This window comes from Ranitomeya variabilis, chromosome 2, assembly GCF_051348905.1.
Source record: "Ranitomeya variabilis isolate aRanVar5 chromosome 2, aRanVar5.hap1, whole genome shotgun sequence".
NCBI lineage: Eukaryota > Metazoa > Chordata > Amphibia > Anura > Dendrobatidae > Ranitomeya > Ranitomeya variabilis.
The window spans coordinates 924,654,050-924,672,274 of NC_135233.1; positions in this window are offsets into that span (position 1 = coordinate 924,654,050).

An 18,225-nucleotide genomic window follows, 5' to 3' on the forward strand; every position below is an offset into this window, starting at 1 on the left:
GACCAGCCCTTCTGGCACCAACAACCATGCCACGTTCAAAGGCACTCAAATCACCTTTCTTCCCCATACTGATGCTCGGTTTGAACTGCAGGAGATTGTCTTGACCATGTCTACATGCCTAAATGTCTGTGGGACTCTAATGGGCATAGCTCATCCCTATGCCTCCTTGAACTCTGTACATAGTATCCCATGACATGTTGTTTTAGAGGGACAAGTCGCAAGAGACACCCTATGTCTTAGGGGGCTATTTGTCAGATAGCATCCCGACTAGCATTTATTTGGGTTACATTATTCATGCACTACAATTGTATCATTCTTTGCAGGTTACACAACTGCGTTCTTTACCAAGCTCACCAAGCTCACAGTGTCCTTACTGTAATGAAGTTATTTTGGGGTATGTCTGCCTGCCTTTTTGTCTTAACACCATATACTGCATCTCTTTAAACCATTCTCATTGATCTCAGGCTCCTCCTTGGTTCCATGAACCTTATATAAGATATGCCCTTGAATCTGGATGGATATGCCTTTCCACGACTACTAGCTTGTGACATGCATTCATCTATGTAAATATGTAAATATGTATATTGTTCCTTTTGTAATTTTGTTTGTCTCTCTGCTTGTTTCAGCGATTTTGTGAACAAGGCCACGGGCTGGCCGAAACGTTAAAATATAATATCGCCTAGTTTCCATGAACTTTTTGACCTGAATAAACTCTTTATAAGCAATTTGAACTACACGAGTGCAGTGATCTTTTTCTATACATGGTCTATGGGACTTCAGGCCCCGTTCACTGGCACCGTGAACCACAGTGATTGAGTGCTAGCTTTCTGTGTACCTTGCAACGTTTAATTCTTAAGCTTTAAGCACCAATCGAATCCATGTCAACCGAGACGTACGTCTATGATGAAGCTACAGGCTCTACTATCCTATCCAAAATAAAGACTAATACAGATTTTCTTCATTTACCAAGTAAGGACGTGAAATCGAGAGATTGGGAGAAAGAGAGAAAGAAGCTTATTGGCTACAATCTACATTGTGCAACCCTAGGAGAATACCACAGACAAGCCAGGATACCTCGAGGTCTACGCTGCAACTTACGCCCAACCCTATTTTCGGACAATGATAAATACTGTGCCACATTTCAAAAGATTTTGAACAAATGCTCGTTTGACATAATTCTATTGACTATTGAATATTTGCAGGAAGCAATCAAAAATACCGAAGAAAAAATTGAGAGCATTGAAACTCAACTATCATCCACTCTAAGCACTGCTGAACTTTCTACACTCAAGAGCAAAGTAGACCTTAGCCTCAATACCTACCAACGAACCTTAGAAGAAAGAAAACGAGTAAAATTCCAAAGAGATACAGAGGACTACCTGTCTAATAAAGTATACAGATGGGAGGATTCAGCTCCCCGCCGAACAAGACCAAGATTCCGTCGCACCCAAGGGGGGAATTACCCCTCAGGGGGCTCTTCGCCAGCCGGGGGTTCCTCGGCAGGATCCGGCAGCGAGACTGGTGGGGCCCCAACAACAGGACCGCGTTTTTTAGGACAAGCCGCGCGCCCACAAGGAGGGGAAGGAAGAAGAAACGGGGAGCGTCACATGACACTACGATCTCAGGTAGGAGTCCAAACTCTGTAATAAATATCTCTGACTATACCCTCTCTCCTTTAGAACTTAAAGTCTTAAACATGGGTCTATCTTTTTGCCCTACTCCAAGATGGGATTCGTATCAACTAGAGAGGGACCTTCAGCGTTTCTACAGGAACATTAGGTTGAAGGTACACTTTGAGGAGACCCCCAATCTAACTGGCAATAGATTGGGCCTAACACCAACTCTGAGAGATGAAACTAAAATTACGATAGGAACATTGGGCCTAAGAAATCCCAGCACTTTTGTTCCACCAAAATCTAATCATGGAGTGGAAACATTTATTAATCTACTGGATAGGGACATCAAAGGTACTTTACATGAACAGCGTCTTGGTCTCCTCCCTGTCCGACATAATCTTAACCACTTGGAAAAACAGGCATTGAACTCACTGAGTGAGAACAAAAACATTGTGATTAAACCAGCGGACAAGGGAGGAGCCATCGTTGTCATGAACAAAAGCCATTATGTCATGGAGGTTAGGAGACAGTTATCCGATGAGGACACTTACAAAAAATTACAAGGGGACCCTACTTACTCTATACAACGGAAAATTAATATGGTGATTAACAAACACACTGATTTGGGAACCATTGACACCAAAACTAAAACGTATCTCATGAACCATCATCCAGTAACCCCGGTCCTATATATTCTCCCAAAAATACACAAGAACCTCCAGAATCCACCTGGCCGCCCCATTGTGGCATCAACCAATTCTATACTGAACCCCCTATCCAAGTTCTTGGAAAAAGTACTCACACCGTACACTCGATTGACCAAATCATTCATACTGGACACCAGTGATTTTCTATCGAAAATCCGCAACATTTCCAGAATTCCACCTGATAGCCTTCTATGTACACTAGACGTGAATAGTCTTTATACATCCATAGCACACGACAGGGGCATTTCAGCTGTCTCACTTACTTTACAGGAAGCCGGTATGGATAGAAACACCCAGGATCTTTGTTTAGACTTATTGAATCTAGTACTAAGGGAGAACTTCTTCCTCTTTGAGGATGACTTCTTTGTACAGACCTGTGGGACCGCCATGGGGTCTAATGTGGCCCCGGCGTATGCAAATCTGTACATGGATCGCTTCGAGAAGGAACACGTATATCCAAATCCCATTTTTCAGAAACATGCATTGACCTGGTACAGATATATCGATGATATATTCTGTATCTGGCAAGGGGACCATACCAGTCTCCAGGAGTTCCACAACAACATTAACACTACCAGGCCAGAATTAACTTTCACACTCCTGTACCATAACAACGAGGTTACCTTTTTAGATACTAAGATACTAAAGGATCACTTGGGCAACCTTGATACTGACATCTACTCCAAGCCAACTGACTGTAACAGTCTCCTGCTCTACAACAGTTGCCATCCAAAATCTACAAAGGATAGCCTTCCGAGGTCACAATTTAAAAGGGTCTCTAGAATTGTTTCCAACCCCAACATCAAGGCAACTAGACTACAAGAAATGGCGGATAAATTTAAAGCCCGGAATTATCCCACTGACCTTCTCAACACAGAGTCAACTAGAGCACTTGAGATGGCAGGGGATGAAGTGACTAATTCCCATAAAAATCCGAGACTTCCATTTGTGCACGGACACCATCCCACAATGCGCAAAATACATAATTTAATTCGGGCACACTGGCCACTTTTAAATAAAGCCTACCCAACCATTCCCATCTTTAAAGAACCTCCCTTGATGTGCACTAGAAGGCCAAAAAACATAAGGGACAGGGTCGTGAAAGCTGACCTCGGTACACAAAGAACATCAGGAATTAAAACACTCTCAGGACAAAAACGTACTGGGACATTTCCATGCTTGAGCTGTATGAGCTGCTCAAAGTTATAAAGGGCAATGAAGTGGTGCACCCTCGAACTGGCAAATCGTACAAAATAAAAGATTACTACACCTGCGAGACTAATTTTGTAGTCTACATCGTAAAATGTCCCTGTGGGTTATTGTACGTAGGAGAGACCACCCAGGCAATAAGGGATCGTATATCCAGCCACAAATCCACAATCAGGTGTGAGAAACTGTGGCTCCCCCTTCCCCTTCATTTCAAAGAAGCCAAGCATAGTGTAGCTCAACTGAGGTTCCAGATCATTGAAAAGGTCCCCCGTCCCAGGAGAGGTGGCAACCATGTGAGACTATTAAAACAACGTGAGACTTTTTGGATCTACACTCTTGACACCTTGCATCCACGTGGTTTAAATCGTGAGATCGACTGGCTAACGTGATTTTGTTTCCTATGTAGATTTAATGACCGTATGCACTAGCAACCTCGACAACTTGCACATTCGGGCCGGTAAGACAGATATACCCCAGTAGCTCCTGTATAAGTTTCATTTTTTATCAGGAATTCCTCCAGGTTTTGTTCCCCATTTAATTTTTTTCATTCATCATTTTTTCATTTCGTTTTTTTCCTTTTTTTCATTTTTTTCATTTTTTTCATTTTTTCATTTTTCATTTTTTCATTTTTTTCATTTATTTCGTTTTCTCATTAATTCAGTTCATCATCCTTTCATTCATTTCGTTCATTTCATCTATTATTTTCCTTTTGCCTCTATTTTCACTTGTTTTCTTTTTTTTCCACCATTTGTTTTCAGTTTGGACTCCTACCATTTTATTTGAATATTGCTTAACTTGTTATGTTTATGGTCAACTTGTTATGTTTACGGTCACCCTGTGACGTGTAATGTCCTATATGATACACTCATATGTATAACATGACCAATAGCACATGCTCGGGGATGCAGTAGCTAGCAGGTACACCCAGGAGGACAATGACATGTCCACACGCAGTATAGCCTAACAATAAGGGACACCTTTCATTCTCCCACACAGATAAACGCTGGCAACATGAACACATTGCACAGGCACCAAATTCAACACTCAGTGCGCAGGCGCCGACATCCCAGGACCTAGTAGTGCGCACAACACATTTTGCGCAGATATGGGCGTCCCCTCATGAATCCGGTCACATGACCGGCATACTAGGTAAGCACTGGCCTGATCTCAATATTCGGCACGCGCGCGCTGAAGCCTTATGCACAGCACCCTCTGCGCAAGCGCCGGCGTCTCCCTGTATATCCGGTCACATGACCGACTGTGGAGCTTTAAAAAAAACCCAACCAGTACCAGCACTAGCCTATCCACTGCCTGGACACATTATAGTGTCGGCTCCCTCCACTTGGCCACCAACGCTTGCCTCTGGTGCAGGACAACAAGGTGATTTGGATGTAAGACCACAGCGCATATGACAGATAAGTAAAACAACGCTTTTAGCTACTTATGCATATTCTCTTGCCTACAGTGCTATCACCCCCTGTTCCCTCTGTGATATGCCAAATACTACAGGGACTATATAGTCTGAAAAGTGCCCCTGACTCTGTACATGAGACAGGTAATTTTTACCTATTGATTATATTCTTGGGACCTCAGCTTAATATTGTGCTGCAGTTTCTTAGTCCTATACCATCCTCTTGTCCACAGCACTATTCCTCCCTGCTCCTACTGGGAAATACCAGACCACACGGGGACTGCACAATTTGAACTGTACCCCAGACTCGAAAACACAAACCAGGTATTGGTTCTCATGCACCCACAGATCTAGAGTTCGGAATAAGCTCCCCGTGCTGACCTGACGTAACTCTCTGACACTTTTGGTCATTTTACCACTATAGACTGGATCCCAGCTGGAACTACGTTTGTACTGTACTGGCAAGCACCCATACCATACCAGTTTGGTTAGTATTACCTCTTGGGGAATTGTCTGTGGGACTCTAATGGGCATAGCTCATCCCTATGCCTCCTTGAACTCTGTACATAGTATCCCATGACATGTTGTTTTAGAGGGACAAGTCGCAAGAGACACCCTATGTCTTAGGGGGCTATTTGTCAGATAGCATCCCGACTAGCATTTATTTGGGTTACATTATTCATGCACTACAATTGTATCATTCTTTGCAGGTTACACAACTGCGTTCTTTACCAAGCTCACCAAGCTCACAGTGTCCTTACTGTAATGAAGTTATTTTGGGGTATGTCTGCCTGCCTTTTTGTCTTAACACCATATACTGCATCTCTTTAAACCATTCTCATTGATCTCAGGCTCCTCCTTGGTTCCATGAACCTTATATAAGATATGCCCTTGAATCTGGATGGATATGCCTTTCCACGACTACTAGCTTGTGACATGCATTCATCTATGTAAATATGTAAATATGTATATTGTTCCTTTTGTAATTTTGTTTGTCTCTCTGCTTGTTTCAGCGATTTTGTGAACAAGGCCACGGGCTGGCCGAAACGTTAAAATATAATATCGCCTAGTTTCCATGAACTTTTTGACCTGAATAAACTCTTTATAAGCAATTTGAACTACACGAGTGCAGTGATCTTTTTCTATACATGCCTAAATGCACTGAGTTGCCGCCATGTGATTGGCTGATTAGAAATTAAGTGTTAACAAGAAGTTGGACAGGTGTACCTAATAAAGTGGCCGGTGAGTGTACATTGTGTGTTACATTTGTTGTAAATGGTATAAAATACTGCATCTTGCTGCATTACATCAGATAAAAGTGACTTGCTCACAGGATATGTGTGAGGTGTCTTTTTGTCTCCAAGCGCGCTTGTAAAATGACGGACGTAACTACCTGATTTAGCTCTCACTGGTGATCTGGCGTACTGGCGTACTGACATTGGGTCAGAATGAAAACAGCTACGACTAGGGTTGAGCGAAATGGATCGTTCATTTTCATAAGTCGCCAACTTTTGGCAAAGTCGGCGTCTCATGAAACCCGACCCGATCACTGTGTGGGGTCGGCCATGCGGTACGCGACTTTCGCGCCAAAGTCGCGTTTCAATGACGCTAAAAGCGCCATTTCTCAGCCAATGAAGGTGGACGCAGAGTGTGGGCAGCGTGATGACATAGATCTCAGTCCCCACCATCTTAGAGAAGGGCATTGCAGTGATTGGCTTGCTTTCTGCCGCGTCACAGGGGCTATAAAGGGGCGTTCCCGCCGACCGCCATCTTACTGCTGCTGATCTGAGCGTAGGGAGAGGTGCCGCTTCATCAGAAGCAGGGATAGTGTTTTGCAGGGTACATTCACCCCCAAACCGCTTGTGCTGTAGCGATTTCCACTGTCCAACACCACCTTTTGTTTGCAGGGACAATGGAAGCTACTTTTTTTTTTCCTCAGCGCTGTAGCTCATTTGGCTGCCCTAGAAGGCTCCCTGATAGCTGCGTTGCTGTGTGTGTACGCCGCTGTGCAAACCAACTGCTTTTTTCAAAGCACAAATCCTGTTGTTCCTTCCTTTCTGCACAGCTATCTTGTTTGTTTGTCCACACTTTTGTGTGCAGCCGTCCTTTTTATAGCTGCCTGCCATACTTTTCTAAGATTACTGCAGGGAGATAAAGATTGGCAAGTCTGCCTCTGTGCCAGTGCTGTGTGTGGCATCTGTCTCTCATTGTGTGCCACCGAAAACCAGTGTGTAATACTGGACCATATTTTTTTTTTTTTTAATTCTCCCTGAAAAAATAAAAAATAAATAGTGGGAGATAAAGATTGGCAAGTCTGCCTCTGTGCCATTGCTGTGTGTGGCATCTGTCTCTCATTGTGTGCCACCGAAAACCAGTGTGTAATACTGGTCCTTTATTTATTTATTTTTTTTTATTGTCCCTGAAAAAAAAAAAAATTAAATAGTGGGAGATAAAGATTGGCAAGTCTGCCTCTGTGCCATTGCTGTGTGTGGCATCTGTCTCTCATTGTGTGCCACCGAAAACCAGTGTGTAATACTGGGCCATAATTTTTTTTTTGTAAATTCTCCCTGTAAAAAAATAAATAAATAGTGGGAGATAAAGATTGGCAAGTCTGCCTCTGTGCCAGTGCTGTGTGTGGCATCTGTCTCTCATTGTGTGCCACCGAAAACCAGTGTGTAATACTGGGCCATCATTTTTTTTGTAAATTCTCCCAGTAAAAAAATAAATAAATAGTGGGAGATAAAGATTGGCAAGTCTGCCTCTGTGCCATTGCTGTGTGTGGCATCTGTCTCTCATTGTGTGCCACCGAAAACCAGTGTGTAATACTGGGCCATAATATTTTTTTTTGTAAATTCTCCCTGTAAAAAAATAAATAAATAGTGGGAGATAAAGATTGGCAAGTCTGCCTCTGTGCCATTGCTGTGTGTGGCATCTGTCTCTCATTGTGTGCCACCGAGAACCAGTGTGTAATACTGGGCCATAATTTTTTTTTTGTAAATTCTCCCTGTAAAAAAATAAATTAATAGTGGGAGATAAAGATTGGCAAGTCTGCTTCTGTGCCAGTGCTGTGTGTGGCATCTGTCTCTCATTGTGTGCCACCGAAATCCAGTGTGTAATACTGGGCCATAATTTTTTTTTGTAAATTCTCCCTGTAAAAAAATAAATAAATAGTGGGAGATAAATATTGGCAAGTCTGCCTCTGTGCCAGTGCTGTGTGTGGCATCTGTCTCTCATTGTGTGCCACAGAAAACCAGTGTGTAATACTGGGCCATAATTTTTTTTTGTAAATTCTCCCTGTAAAAAAATAAATAAATAGTGGGAGATAAAGATTGGCAAGTCTGCCTCTGTGCCATTGCTGTGTGTGGCATCTGTCTCTCATTGTGTGCCACTGAAAACCAGTGTGTAATACTGGGCCATAATTTTTATTTTTTTTATTGCCCCTGAAAAAAAAAAAATAAATAGTGGGAGATAAAGATTGGCAAGTCTGCCTCTGTGCCATTGCTGTGTGTGGCATCTGTCTCTCATTGTGTGCCACCGAAAACCATTGTGTAATACTGGGCCTTTTTTTTTTTTTTTTTTTTTTAATTCTCCCTGAAAAAAATAAATAGTGGAAGATTAAGATTGGCATTTCTGCTTGAGTGCCGGTCGTGTGTGTGCCATCTGTCTCAAATTATTGGGGCACAGAAAACCTAGTGTGTAACATTGGGCCTGGTTTTCCTTTCAGTGTCAGCCACCTATAAAGGTGTATATAAATCCTACAGAAGTTAGAGTTCACCTTATAAGTTGTTTTACAGTAACAAATACCGTTACTTTCGTTACGTTTTGCAAACAATGAGGAAGTCTGGTGGAAGAGGTCGTGGCCGTGGGCGGTCATTGTCAGCTGGTAATGATGGTAGTGGTGGTGGAGCATCAGGTGGTCGTGGTAAAAGAAGTAAAGCACCTAAGTCTCGAGTTGTTGAGCCAGGTTCGTCGTCTGGCTACACAAGGCCTCGAACGCTCCCTTTTCTGGGAGTAGGAAAACCACTTTTAAAGCCGGAGCAGCAAGAACAATTTTTGGCTTTCCTTGCTGACTCAGCCTCTAGTTCTTTTGCCTCCTCTTCTGAAAGTGCAAAATGTAAAAGCAGCGCGTCGTTAGTGGATGTTGACGGTCAGGGACAAGTCGCTTCCTTGTCTTCTTCACCCAGAACAAGAGAGAAGGATGCGTCGGAAGACACAACGGTTTACTCCATGGAGCTCTTTACACTTACCGTTCCTGGGTTAGCGGGTGAAACAGTTAACAGGCCATGCCCATTAGAAGTTGAATCGGACATGGAGTGCACTGATGCACAGCCACAGCCAGATTACTATGCTGTTCCTTTGACTCAGACCAGAACATTGCCCTCGCAGTGTACTGAGCCAGAATCAAACCCAGCTGAGACTATGGTGCCCCGTCACGAACGCTCTACCACCGGCTTACATGGTGACACAGACTAAGTTGCACATGAGATAGAAGAGGAGGTCATAGATGACCAAGTTGTTGACCCCGATTGGCAGCCATTGGGGGAACAGGGTGCAGGCGGCAGTAGTTCTGAAGTGGAGGAGGAGGAGGAGCCGCAGCAGGCATCAACATCACAACAGGTTCCATCTGCCGGGCCCGTATCTGGCCAAAAACGCGTGGCAAAACCTAAACCAGTTGGAGGACAGCGTGGCCATCCGGTTAAAGAAGCTCAGTCTGCAATGCCTGAAAAGGTATCCGATAGTAGAAAGAGTGCAGTCTGGCATTTTTTTAAACAACATCCAAATGATCAGCGCAAAGTCATCTGTCAAAAATGTTCAACTACCTTAAGCAGAGGTCAGAATCTTAAAAGTCTAAATACAAGTTGCATGCATAGACATTTATCCACCATGCATTTGCAAGTCTGGACTAACTACCAAATGTGCCTAAAGGTTGCAGCACCCTCAGCCAATGAAGCTAGTCAGCAACGCTACATCCCTTCCCTCACTGTAAGCCCACCATTTCCCGCACCACCTGCAGTATCTGTGCAGCTTTCGTCGCCAGGCCAAAGCAGTCAGGGAATCACCAGGTTCGTAGTAGGAAACACTGCATGTAGGGCACCGGCAAGAATACCATCTCCAACCCTCTCTCAGTCTGCCATGTCCACCGGCACCACCGCTAGTTCCACGATCTCCAGCTCTCCAGTCCAGCTCACCCTACATGAGACTCTTGTTAAGAAAAGGAAGTACTCATCCTCGCATCCGCGTACACAGGGTTTGAACGCCCACATTGCTAGACTAATCTCATTGGAGATGATGCCCTACCGGTTAGTTGAAAGCGAAGCTTTCAAAGCGCTGATGGACTACGCTGTACCACGCTATGAGCTACCCAGTCGACACTTCTTTTCTAGAAAAGCCATCCCAGCCCTCCAACAGCATGTTAAAGACCGCATCGTCCATGCACTCAGGCAGTCTGTGACTACAAAGTTGCACCTGACAACAGATGCATGGACCAGTAGGCATGGCCAGGGACGTTACGTGTCCATCACGGCACACTGGGTGAATGTGGTGGATGCAGGGTCCACAGGGGACAGCAATATTGGGACAGTTCTGCCTAGCCCACGGTCAAGGAAAGAGTTGGCTGTAGGGGTTCGCCCCCCTCCTCCTCTTCCTCGTCCTCCTGCAGAAGCGAGAGCTGGTCCACAGACCGCAGTCGCACATCCACTCCATCCGCAGCTGCCACTGTTGCACACCAGGTGTGCCATTATGGGACAGCTAGTGGCAAGCATCAGCAGGCTCTATTGGCAATGAAGTGTTTGGGCGACAACAGACACACCGCGGAAGTTCTGTCCGAGTTCTTGCAGAAAGAAACTCAGTCATGGCTGGGCACTGTACATCTTGAGGCTGGCAAGGTAGTGAGTGATAACGGAAGGAATTTCATGGCTGCCATAGCCCTTTCCCAACTGAAACACATTCCTTGCCTGGCTCACACCTTAAACCAGGTGGTGCAGTGCTTCCTGAAAAGTTATCCGGGGTTACCCGACCTGCTCCTCAAAGTGCGCAGACTTTGCTCGCATATCCGCCGTTCGCCGGTACACTCCAGCCGTATGCAGAACTATCAGCGGTCTTTGAACCTTCCCCAGCATCGCCTATTCATCGACGTTGCAACAAGGTGGAACTCCACACTGCACATGCTTCAGAGACTGTGCGAACAGAGGCGTGCTGTTATGTATTTGTGGGAGGATACACGGGCAGGCAGTTGGATGGCAGACATGGAGTTGTCAGGTGTGCCGTGGTCGAAGCTACAAGACCTGTGTCAAGTCCTTCAGTGTTTTGAGGAATGCACAAGGCTGGTTAGTGCAGACAACGCCATAATAAGCATGAGCATCCCCCTAATGTGTCTGCTGATGCAAAGTTTGATGCACATAAAGGAGCCGGCGTCTTCAGCTGAAGAAGAGGAAAGCCTTGATGACAGTCAGCCATTGTCTGGTCAGGGCCGTGTAGAGGACGCGGTAGCGGGCAAAGAGGAGGAGGAGGACGAGGAGGATGATGGGGATGAGTACTTTTTTAATGAGGAAGCTTCTCCTGGGCCAACAGAAATTAGTGGCGTTGCAAGGCCGGGTTCTGTTTTTTTAAGGGAGACAAGTGACGTAGATTTGCCTGTAACTGCCCCCCAAACCAGCACAACCGCAGATTTGACAACTGGAACTTTGGCCCACATGGCGGATTATGCCTTACGTATCCTCAAAAGGGACCCACGCATTATTAAAATGATGAGCGATGACGATTACTAATTGGCCTGCATCCTTGACCCTCGCTATAAAGGCAAATTGCAAAATATTATGCCACATGAGAACCTCGAACAAATATTAGCAACCAAACAAGCTACTCTTGTAGACCGTTTGATTTAGGCATTCCCAGCACACAGCGCCGGTGATGGTTCTCACACGAGCTGCAGGGGGCTACAGGGCAGAGGTGTTAGAGGTGCACAAATCAGAAGTGGCGTTGGACAGAGGGGTTTTCTGACCAGGTTGTGGAGTGATTTCGCAATGACCGCAGACAGGACAGGTACTGCAGCATCTATTCAAAGTGACAGGAGACAATATTTGTCCAGTATGGTTACTAACTATTTTTCATCCCTTATCGATGTTCTCCCTCAACCGTCATTCCCATTTGATTACTGGGCATCCAAATTAGACACCTGGCCTGAATTGGCTGAATATGCATTGCAGGAGCTTGCTTGCCCAGCAGCTAGTGTGCTATCAGAAAGAGTATTCAGTGCTGCTGGTTCAATATTAACCAAAAAAAAGTACTTGTCTGGCTACCCAAAATGTGGATAATCTAACCTTCATTAAAATGAACCACTCCTGGATTTCAAATTATTTTGCCCCACCTTTCCCGGCTGACACCTAGCTTTCCTGTAAAAAGGTCTTGCTTGTGGACTGGTCTTACTGAGTGTTCCAATCTCTTAATTTGCAGCAGCTGTTTGTCCAGCATACGACATGTTTACACCTCCCTCAATGGAAAAACTCCCCCCACGGGACCGTGGTCTCGCCACTTGGCGCAAGCACCCGTTAGAGTGCCGTTTGTCTGAAGAGGTGGGTGTGCCCGCTTTTGGTTGACGGCACTGCCACTGGGTCCCTCATAGTACAATAAAGTGTCTCTGGCGGTGGTGGCGCGCACTCAACGTCAGACACACCGTTGTAACATGAGGGGCCCTGGGACGGTACCGCCGGCCACAAGAGAGTTCATCCCCCCAGCTCAAACTGTGCTCTACCACGTGCAAAATTATCTCTCACAGCTCCACCAATGTTTAGTCTATGCGCTGACATCATTCAATGCCTGGCACTGACAATACCAATTTGTTGACATCTATGATGCTAGATAAAGTAGTCTGGGTCAGTGTCCTATATTGACACCAGTAAATACTTACTGCCAAATTACTATGTCAGAAACTCAGCAGATGAGCCCACCCCTGTACCTAAGTATGCCACACTTTTTTTTTTGTTGTTGTTGTTTTGCGAGACATTAACATCTATTTATTTTTTGTGAGTACTAACTGTGTCAGACACTCCTTGCAATCCTCCTCCACTGACCACAATGCTGCCTGTGTATCCATGTAACCTATTTAAAACTGCATAGAGACTATTTTTAGTTATTTTAGGCCTAGTAAGCCTGTCTGCGGTCCCTCCGTGCAATCCTCCTCCACTGACCACAATGCTGCCTGTGTATCCATGTAACCTATTTAAAACTGCATAGAGCCTATTTTTAGTTATTTTAGGCCTAGTAAGCCTGTCTGCGGTCCCTCCGTGCAATCCTCCTCCACTGACCACAATGCTGCCTTTGTATCCATTTAACCTATTTAAAACTGCATAGAGCCTATTTTTAGTTATTTTAGGCCTAGTAAGCCTGTCTGCGGTCCCTCCGTGCAATCCTCCTCCACTGACCACAATGCTGCCTGTGTATCCATGTAACCTATTTAAAACTGCATAGAGCCTATTTTTAGTTATTTTAGGCCTAGTAAGCCTGTCTGCGGCCCCTCCTTGCAATCCTCCTCCACTGACCACAATGCTGCCTGTGTATCCATGTAACCTATTTAAAACTGCATAGAGCCTATTTTTAGTTATTTTAGGCCTAGTAAGCCTGTCTGCGGTCCCTCCTTGCAATCCTCCCCCACTGACCACAATGCTGCCTGTGTATCCATGTAACCTATTTAAAACTGCATAGAGCCTATTTTTAGTTATTTTAGGCCTAGTAAGCCTGTCTGCGGTCCCTCCGTGCAATCCTCCTCCACTGACCACAATGCTGCCTGTGTATCCATGTAACCTATTTAAAACTGCATAGAGCCTATTTTTAGTTATTTTAGGCCTAGTAAGCCTGTCTGTGGTCCCTCCTTGCAATCATCCTCCACTGACCACAATGCTGCCTGTGTATCCATGTAACCTATTTAAAACTGCATAGAGCCTATTTTTAGTTATTTTAGGCCTAGTAAGCCTGTCTGCGGTCCCTCCTTGCAATCCTCCTCCACTGACCACAATGCTGCCTGTGTATCCATGTAACCTATTTAAAACTGCATAGAGCCTATTTTTAGTTATTTTAGGCCTAGTAAGCCTGTCTGCGGTCCCTCCTTGCAATCCTCCTCCACTGACCACACCAATGCTGCCCGTGTACCCCTGGAACCTATTTAAAAGTTCATAGAGCCTATTTATATATTTTATTTAATATTAATAAAGCCATGATGGACTACGCTGTACCACGCTACAAGCTAACCAGTCGACACTTCTTTTGCGAGAAAAGCCATCCCAACCCTCCACCAGCATGTAAAAGACCGCAGTGTCCATGCACTCTGGCAATCTGTGAGTACAAAGGTGAACCTGACAACAGATGCATGGACCTGTAGGCATGGCCACGGAAGGTTACAGTCCATTACGGTGCAATGGGTTAATGTGGTGGATGCATGGTCCACAGGGGACAGCCTACTAAGTCTGCAGTCCCTAATTCAAATTGTCCTCCACTGTCTAAATCTGAGCTTCAACCTTCTGGCTCTCATTAAGTACTGTTTTTTAAAAAATTGGTGGTTACAGCCTACTAACGGTGTCTGCCACTCCCTGGTGTTGTCCTCTACTGTATAAATCTGAGCTTCAACCTTCTGGCTCTCATTAAGTGCTTTTTAAAAAAAATTTGGTGGTTGGGGCATACTAACGGTGTCCGCCGCTCCCTGGTGTTGTCCTCTACTGTATAAATCTGAGCTTCAACCTTCTGGCTCTCATTAAATGCTTTTTAAAAAAAAATGGTGGTTAGGGCCTACTAACGGTGTCTGCCACTCCCTGGTGCTGTCCTCCACTGTCTAAATCTGAGCTTCAACCTTCTGGCTCTCATTAAGTGCTGTTTTTTAAAAAATTGGTGGTTACGGCCTACTAACGGTGTCTGCCACTCCCTGGTGTTGTCCTCCACTGTCTAAATCTGAGCTTCAACCTTCTGGCTCTCATTAAGTGCTGTTTTTTAAAAAATTGGTGTTTACGGACTACTAACGGTGTCTGCCGCTCTCTGGTGTTGTCCTCCACTGTCTAAATCTGAACTTCAACTTTCTGGCTCTCATTAAGTGCTGTTTTTTAAAAAATTGGTGTTTACGGCCTACTATCGGTGTGTGCCACGCCCTGGTGTTGTCCTCCACTGGATAAAGCTGAGCTTCAGTCTTTAGGCTTTCGGCCTATAGTATCAGATATTAAACTGCATTTGGCCTTCAACTTTGTTTACGGCCTACTAACGGTGTGTGCCGCTCCCTGGTGTTGTCCTCCACTGTATAAAGCTGAGCTTCAACCTTCTGGCTCTCATTAAGTGCTGTTTTTTAAAAAATTGGTGTTTACGGACTACTAACGGTGTCTGCCGCTCTCTGGTGTTGTCCTCCACTGTCTAAATCTGAGCTTCAACTTTCTGGCGCTCATTAAGTGCTGTTTTTTAAAAAATTGGTGTTTACGGCCTACTAACGGTGTGTGCCACTCCCTGGTGTTGTCCTCCACTGGATAAAGCTGAGCTTCAGTCTTTAGGCTTTCGGCCTATAGTATCAGATATTAAACTGCATTTGGCCTTCAACTTTGTTTCCGGCCTACTAACGGTGTGTGCCGCTCCCTGGTGTTGTCCTCCACTGTATAAAGCTGAGCTTCAACCTTCTGGCTCTCATTAAGTGCTGTTTTTTAAAAAATTGGTGGTTACGGCCTACTAACGGTGTCTGCCGCTCCCTGGTGTTGTCCTCCACTGTCTAAATCTGAGCTTCAACTTTCTGGCTCTCATTAAGTGCTGTTTTTTAAAAAATTGGTGGTTACGGCCTACTAACGGTGTCTGCCGCTCCCTGGTGTTGTCATCCACTGTCTAAATCTGAGCTTCAAACTTCTGGCTCTCATTAAGTGCTTTTAAAAAAAAAATGGTGGTTAGGGCCTACTAACGGTGTCTGCCGCTCCCTGGTGCTGTCCTCCACTGTATAAAGCTGAGCTTCAACCTTCTGGCTCTCATTAAGTGCTGTTTTTTAAAAAATTGGTGGTTACGGCCTACTAACGGTGTCTGCCGCTCCCTGGTTTTGTCCTCCACTGTCTAAATCTGAGCTTCAACCTTCTGGCTCTCATTAAGTGCTGTTTTTTAAAAAATTGGTGGTTACGGCCTACTAACGGTGTGTGCCGCGCCCTGGTGTTGTCCTCCACTGGATAAAGCTGAGCTTCAGTCTTTAGGCTTTCGGGTTATAGTATCAGATATTAAACTGCATTTGGCCTTCAACTTTGTTTACGGCCTACTAACGGTGTGTGCCGCTCCCTGGTGTTGTCCTCCACTGTATAAAGATGAGCTTCAACCTTCTGGCTCTCATTAAGTGCTGTTTTTTAAAAAATTGGTGGTTACGGCCTACCAACGTTGTCTGCCGCTCCCTGGTGTTGTCCTCCACTGTCTAAATCTGAGCTTCAACCTTCTGGCTCTCATTAAGTGCTGTTTTTTAAAAAATTGGTGGCACTGGTTACGGCCTACTAACGGTGTCTGCCGCTCCCTGGTGTTGTCCTCCACTGTCTAAATCTGAGCTTCAACCTTCTGGCTCTCATTAATTGCTTTTTTTAAAAAAATGGTGGTTACGGCCTACTAACGGTGTCTGCCACTCCCTGGTGTTGCCCTCCACTGTCTAAATCTGAGCTTCAACCTTCTGGCTCTCATTAAGTGCTGTTTTTTAAAAAATTGGTGGTTACGGCCTACTAACGGTGTCTGCCGCTCCCTTGTGTTGTCCTCCACTGTCTAAATCTGAGCTTCAACCTTCTGGCTCTCATTAAGTGCTTTTTAAAAAAAAATGGTGGTTACGGCCTACTAACGGTGTCTGCCGCTCCCTGGTGTTGTCCTCCACTGTCTAAATCTGAGCTTCAACCTTCTGGCTCTCATTAAGTGCTGTTTTTTAAAAAATTAGTGGTTACGGCTTACTAACAGTGTGTGCCGCTTCCTGGTGTTGTCCTCCACTGGATAAAGGTGAGCTTCAGTCTTTAGGCTTTCGGCCTATAGTATCAGATATTAAACTGCATTTGGCCTCCAACTTTGTTTACGGCCTACTAACGGTGTGTGCCGCTCCCTGGTGTTGTCCTCCACTGTATAAAGCTGAGCTTCAACCATCTGGCTCTCATTAAGTGCTGTTTTTTAAAAAATTGGTGGTTATGGCCTACTAACGGTGTCTGCCGCTCCCTGGTGTTGTCCTCCTCCACTGTCTAAATCTGAGCTTCAACCTTCTGGCTCTCATTAAGTGCTGTTTTTTAAAAAAATGGTGGTTACGGCCTACTAACGGTGTGTGCCTCTCCCTGGTGTTGTCCTCCACTGGATAAAGCTGAGCTTCAGTCTTTAGGCTTTCGGCCTATAGTATCAGATATTAAACTGCATTTGGCCTTCAACTTTGTTTACGGCCTACTAATGGTGTGTGCCGCTCCCTGGTGTTGTCCTCCACTGTATAAAGCTGAGCTTCAACCTTCTGGCTCTCATTAAGTGCTGTTTTTTAAAAAATTGGTGGTTACGGCCTACTGACGGTGTCTGCCGCTCCCTGGTGTTGTCCTCCACTGTATAAAGCTGAGCTTCAACCTTCTGGCTCTCATTAAGTGCTGTTTTTTAAAAAATTGGTGGTTACGGCCTACTAACGGTGTGTGCCGCTCCCTGGTGTTGTCCTCCACTGTCTAAATCTGAGCTTCAACCTTCTGGCTCTCATTAAGTGCTGTTTTTTAAAAAATTGGTGGTTACGGCCTACTATCGTTGTCTGCCGCTCCCTTGTGTTGTCCTCCACTGTCTAAATCTGAGCTTCAACCTTCTGGCTCTCATTAAGTGCTGTTTTTTAAAAAATTGGTGGTTACGGCTTACTAACAGTGTGTGCCGCTTCCTGGTGTTGTCCTCCACTGGATAAAGGTGAGCTTCAGTCTTTAGGCTTTCGGCCTATAGTATCAGATATTAAACTGCATTTGGCCTCCAACTTTGTTTACGGCCTACTAACGGTGTGTGCCGCTCCCTGGTGTTGTCCTCCACTGTATAAAGCTGAGCTTCAACCATCTGGCTCTCATTAAGTGCTGTTTTTTAAAAAATTGGTGGTTATGGCCTACTAACGGTGTCTGCCGCTCCCTGGTGTTGTCCTCCACTGTCTAAATCTGAGCTTCAACCTTCTGGCTCTCATTAAGTGCTGTTTTTTAAAAAAAATGGTGGTTACGGCCTACTAACGGTGTGTGCCTCTCCCTGGTGTTGTCCTCCACTGGATAAAGCTGAGCTTCAGTCTTTAGGCTTTCGGCCTATAGTATCAGATATTAAACTGCAT